The following is a 6,948-nucleotide window of genomic DNA, read 5'->3' on the forward strand; positions in this document are numbered from 1 at the left end:
ACAGATATATAGATATATATATATACACATATACATACAAATATGTTTTTTCCAGGTTTGATAAATCTTATCACTGGGAGGATTAGTCTAACCAAATTACTTCACCATTATTTAAAGTAGTAATCACAAAACATTCTGCCATTTTTTAAAAATCAAGAAACAAGTCTTATTCAGCGTGGTATTCCCAGGGCCAAAGTTGTTTCCTGCCATATGTTAGCTGATCAATAAATGTATGTGGGTTGAATATTATATCTTGACTTCTAGGCTTATAGTTATTTGTTTGAATTTGTAATAAGCCATTTATAAATAATTACACAAGTATTGTTTCACATGAACAAGATTTTTAGGAAGAAATGACCAGAGACAGCACTGTGTTTGGTTCTCAGGAAAGCTCAGAAAAGTAGACAGGATTTGGGTCTCTAAAGGTACCTAGTAACTTGGAAGGCATGTGTTTCACAGCCATAAATTTCCTATGGTGCATCTATCTAAGTGAAGAAGGGAAGGGAAAGGAAGGGAAGGGAAGGGAGGGGAAGAAAAAGAAAAGAAGTGAAGAGAAGAGAAGAGAAAAAAAGAAAAAAAGAAAAGAAAAGGAAAAGCTCTTTTCTATTAAGATTCCATTATCTGTCAGAGGTAAAGATGTACTGAAATCAGATGACCTTTGAAACAGAATGCTGAGTCTCTTCATTCTGTCCATAACAGGATGCAATAAACCTAGCGCTAACCGAGGATTTAAAAAAAAATTTCAGTCATACCCTCAGGCTAATCAATAGATTCTACATTTTGGTCAGGTCTATCTATGCTAAAATGATAATGTCAGTGTTAATCCAAGTCACAGTCACTTGGAGTCGGGAAATACACACATGCAAACTCAACAACACAGCTTGACATGGTGATTTTCTCTTAATGTACTGAGAATATTTGTAATATTTGTTGCTCCTGAGTAATAGCATAACTTCTTGCTATAATACACAAGAACAATCTAGTCTTCTTATTGGAAAGGAGTTATTTATCAATAACTTTCCCAACATGATATATGGAAGAATAAAACATTAGACATTAGGGCCATCGGTGTAAGGTTTTTGTTTTGGATGCATTGTTAAGAAAACAATCAGTTTTATCATCAGGAAAGCCTTTATTCTATTTCTGTTGAGAAAAATAACCTCCCCCCTGCTGTTAAACATGCTTAATTGAAGAGATCCGGATTGTACTGCTTATGGTTGTGGCATATCACTTGAACTTTTGACTAAGTATCATTCTTCTAACATTACCACAGAATCCTAGCTCATCATGAGAACAGAGGTGCTAATCAAGAGGAGTTACTTAGTAATTATATTTTTATTTAGAATTCTAAACATGAGCATTACTATTTTTGGAAGCACCCCAATCATAATTTCTCCATATGTATTTATCTAAAAAGGTTCAATTAACCCTTTGTTATCTGAGCAAACCTAGATTTGGTGCCCCTCTTGAGGCATTGTTTGGTGGGTAAACGTGTTTTAGAACAAAGTGTTTAAAGCTATAATTATTAATTATAATTGATACACACAGAGACACACACACTCACACACATCCTGTTCTGTTTCTCTGGCGAGCCTTGAAACCCTGAGATAGATAGATAGATAGATAGATAGATAGATAGATAGATAGATAGATGGTAGATGATAGGATTGGCCCATGGGATTATGGAGGCTAAAAGTCCCAAGATCTACATTTGGCAAGGTGGAGACCAAAAAGATCTGGTGGTATAGTCCTGTCCAAGTCGAAGGGCCTGAGAACACAGAAGGCCAATGGTGTAGATCTGGTCCAGAGTCCAGTAGGCTTAAGACCCAGGAAGGCCAGTGTTTCATTTCAAGTCCAAAAACAGGGGAAAAATGTATGTCCCAGCCTAAAAATAGTCAAGCAGGAGGAATTCCCTGCTTCTCACAGAATGGTCAGAATTTTATTCAACTGATTGGATGGGAACTGGACTTCAACTGATTGTATGGGAACCTTCAACTGATTGAATAGGAACCTTCCACATTAGAATGAGCAATCTGCTTTACTCAGTCCACTGATTCAAATTTTAATCTCATCTGGAAATACCTCCACAGACATACTCAGAAAAATATTTGATCAAATGTCTGGGCACCTTGTGGTCCAGTCAAGTTGACACATAAAATTAACCATCACATTAAGTGAAAGGGAAATGGCTACCTTATTTCAGCAATTTCTGTCCATTATACATGTATTAAAGAAAAACAATAATAACGACAATAACATGAGATTCAGTTCTAACTCTGATAACCAGATAAGGAAATTATTTTAATAATTCATGTAATGTGTTTTTTCTCAAGTGTAAAAACTAAGCTTCAGTTTATGCCTGATGCACACAATTTATTCTTCTTTGTTTCCAAGAGGATATCACGCTGTCCCTTTCTGGCACATATTTTTCCTTCCTACCAGTGTGCCAAAATGAAAATAATCTTCAAAAAGCTGTACGGAAACATACTTTGGGGACATACAAGTGACATTAATGAACACTATCATGAAAATGCTACAACAGTTTTCTTTAAGAAGGGTTTTCAATAAATGTTTTAGTTTTTTTAAATACATAATGTTTATTGTTATACCTCAAATGAGAAGCAATAATCATGGTCAAATTGGTTACTTAAAAAACAACTCCAACCACCAATCAGAACTGCTGGGTTATAGTTCCCATTTAAATATTTCACTAGCTATATAAACATGGGTATAGCATATAATTTCTCTGATCCTTGGTTTCTAGAACAATAAAAATGGAAAGTCTGCAAACTTCTTCATAGCTCTTTGAATATAATTTTCTCTCAATTCAGTTCAACAGACATGCATTCTTGCCTATGAACCAAATGTGAAACCCTGTGCTAGGCACCTGTGGGGATACAAAGATTAATAACACATAATTCTGTTACCTCAAGGAGTTTACCGCCTAGAGGGAAAGAGAAAAATGAATCCTCAGCTTCCTTACTGTTTGAAGGACCATACTAAATATTTTAACCAAGTTTCAAAGACAAAGCCATAAAATGACAGAGATAAGAAGAATCGGGACACCTGGGTGGCTCAGTTGGTTAAGCAACTGCCTTCGGCTCAGGTCATGATCCCGGCGCCCTGGGATCGAGTCCCACATCGGGCTCCTTGCTCAGCGGGGAGCCTGCTTCTCCCTCAGCCTCTGCCTGCCACTCTGTCTGCCTGTGCTCATTCTCTCTCTCTCTGACAAATAAATAAAATCTTTAAAAAAAAAAAAAAAAAGAGAGAGATAAGAAGAATCATTTTCAACCAAGGTAACAGAAGACATGGCATTTTATGTGAGCAGAAATTCAATATATTATGCAACCCACTATACTAAACTTTATTTTTGTTTCAGTACCTAGAATGAAATAAAATGTTACATTACGTAACTTAAACACAATATGGAGCTGATCTCGGTGGAACTGGAGTATGTTGTGGAGATAATGCCACATAGCACCAAAATGCGTCTCCTTCTCTTCCTGGTCATACAACCAGCCCACATTCCTCAGGTTTTTCCTTCAACTAGAGTGCCTGGGTAAATGAGTTCCAATGGAATACAGGTAAAGGGAAAAACATTCTTTCAAGGCCCAGACCCCAAACACTTTGTCTGCAATACTACTCATTCTCTTCTCTCTTTTGTTAGCCAGATGCAAGAAATCCACTGGTGACTCTGAGGTAATGAAGAAGTGGGAAGATACTCAAAGAAAAAGCCAATGTCCTGAATGACTGTGTGTGTGGACAAGAATACTTTTCTTGGCAACACATACTGGATTGTGACATGAGCACAAAATAAACCTTAAAGCATTGCAATTTTTGGAGTGCAAAGGCACTTAGCCTACTTGGGCTCATAGAGAAATTGGTACCTTGACATGTAATAATTTCATAACAAAACAGATTATGTAGTATAGGTTTAGCAATGGGGTGGTGGTAAGAATAAAATTCATTTCAGAGGCAAGACACCCAGCAGCCTCTATTACACAGTAGCAATATGGTAACAGGGAATTATACTAGGAAAACTGACAGAATTCAAGGAAAAACAGAAAAACCCACAATCATAGGTAGAGATTTTAACATCCCGCTTTCAGTAATTTAAAAAACAAAGGGACAAAATAATGTAAAATATCTAAATACTTTCAACCAACCCAACAAAATTGAGGTTTATAAAACATCACACCCGGGGCACCTGGGTGGCTCTGTGAGTTAAAAGCCTCTGCCTTTGGCTCAGGTCATGATCCCAGGGTGCTGGGATCAAGCCCCGCATCAGGCTCTCTGCTCAGCAGGGAGCCTGCCTCCCCCTCTCTCTCTGCCTGCCTCTCTGCCTACGTGCGATCTCTGTCTGTCAAATAAATAAATAAAATCTTTAAAAAAATAAAACATTACACCCAAAACACTGAAGAATATACTATTGACCCTTGAACAACACAGGTTTACACTGTGTGGGTCCACTTATATATGGAATTTTTAAACAGATACAGTATAGTGCTATACTTGGTACCTTGTATGATTTTCTCTTCTCTAGCTTACTTTATTGTAAGAATGTGGTATATAATACATATAAAAATATGCGTTAATCATCATTTATTTATCAGTAAGCCTTCCAGTCATCAGTAGGCTATTAGAAATTAACTTTTTGGAGAGTCAAAAATTATACCTAGATTTTCAAAGGTGAAGGATTGGGGCTGTCAGCACCCCTAATCTTGTGTTGTTCAAAAGTCAACTGTATATTATTTTCAGGCAAACGAAATGTTCACCAAGACCATATTGGGGCTGTAGAGCAAATCTCAAAAAACTTCCAAAGAATTAAAATCATCTAGAATATATTCTCTAATCACATTAATTATAATTAAGTAAAAAGAAAAACATAAAATATCTAGAAAATCTCCAAATATTTAGAAGTCAAGCAATGCCCTTCTAAATACTCACAGGTCAAAGAAGAAATGATGAAGGAAATAAAAAAATATTTCAACTTGGATCATAATGAAAACACAGTGTGTCAAAATTTTGAGAATGCAGCTAAAGCTCTTATGGAGCTTTTTGCTTTTTTCTATTTTAGTTCCAGTGTAGTTAATATGCAGTGTTACATTAGTTTCTGATGTACAATACAGTTATTCAACAATTCTATACATTACTCAGTTCTCATCACATAAGTGTACTTTTAATCCCCTTCACCTATTTCACTTAATTTTTGTGTTTAAATGTTTATATTAGAAAAGAGAAAAGTTTAAGATTAATTATCAAAATGTCTAGCTCAAGAAGAAAAAAGGGCAACTGTGACAAGAAGAAAATATACAGGAGGAAATAATAAAGATAACGACAGAATCATACTAGCTGGTTCTCAAAAAAGAGATTAATAAAACTGATAAACCCCAAGAAACACTGATCGAGAGAAAAAAAGAAAAAGCATGAATTATCAGTATGAAGAATGAATTACAGATTATAAACACAGACCCTACAGACATTAAATGGAAAATAAGGGGATAATATGACTTTATGACAGTCTATAGAGGAAGTTAGATAAAATGGAAACATTTCCTTAAAAAAATTCAATTTACCAAAACTGACACAAAAACAAATAAAAGATCTGAACAGCCATTACACTGTTTTATTTTTATTTTTTTTAAAACATTATTTATTTATTTATTTGAGAGAAGAGAGAGACAGTGAGAGAGAGCATGAGCGAGGAGAAGGTCAGAGGGAGAAGCAGACTCCCCGTGGAGCTGGGAGCCTGATGTGGGACTCGATCCCGGGACTCCAGGATCATGACCTGAGCCGAAGGCAGTCGCTCAACCAACTGAGCCACCCAGGCGCCCCCATTACACTGTTTTAAAAAAAGACTTTGAAATCAAAAATTTTCCAACAAAGAATCTCCATGTTCAGATGGATTTACTTAGGAGTGCTGTCAAATATTTCAAGAACTCCTAACGTTAGACTAAACTTTTCAAGCAATACAGGAGGGAACATTCCTCAACTCATTCCATGAGACCAGTATAACCCGGATAACAAAACCTCACAAAAATATTAAAAAGAACAAAATTACAGACCAAAATTACAAACCACAGACCATCCTTCATAAGCATAAACATAGAAATTCTCACCAAAATATGAGGATATTGGATCTAGCATTGTAAAAATATAACAAACATTATTATCAAATGTATTAGTCAAAGTTCTCTAGAGAAACAGAACCAATATTATAATTGTGTGTGTGTGTATGGCATTAAAAGAAACTCTTCTTAAAAATACATTGTTTTCAGGAAGAGATCATAATGGAAATTATAATATACAGAACTGAATAAAAATAAAATCACTAAATATCTGACTTGTGGGATGTAACTAAAGCAATAATAAAAGGGAAACACATAGCATTAAATGCATACATTAAGAAAAGCGGAAAGCTGAAAATCAATAAGCTAAGCATCCTATTTAAGAAGGTAGAAAAATCTCAACAGGAATATTGTATAAAAGAGTGTAGAAGAAAAACACTGGAAGTTTTATTAACTAACAAGAACCAATTAGAAACCACAATATTTTTAAAAATGCTGTTCAAAGTAGCAAGAACAGTAAGACATACCTATAATTGAGAAATTACTAATGTATAAATTTTATTGAAGGACAACAGGAAAAGGCAATTGCCTTACCATATAGATCATGTAAGATGCATATTATTCTAGAGTATACATATTGAAATTTAAGTACACAATGTGCCCCTTTTCCGATAGCTCTCTAGTTTAGTGAGCTGAGAGAAATGAAAATTTAAGCTTAAATATTTTATCCCCCTGAAAATCACCCCTGAATCCCAAATGAACTAAGTGGTTCTCTCTGTGTTCAAATAGCACCTTTGCTTACTTTCACCTCCACAACTGCCCCATTCTTTTGAATGTATATGTTTATGTATTTACCTTCCCCATGGGACCATGTGTTCTC

This window comes from Lutra lutra, chromosome 13 (genome assembly GCF_902655055.1).
Source record: "Lutra lutra chromosome 13, mLutLut1.2, whole genome shotgun sequence".
NCBI classification, from domain to species: domain Eukaryota; kingdom Metazoa; phylum Chordata; class Mammalia; order Carnivora; family Mustelidae; genus Lutra; species Lutra lutra.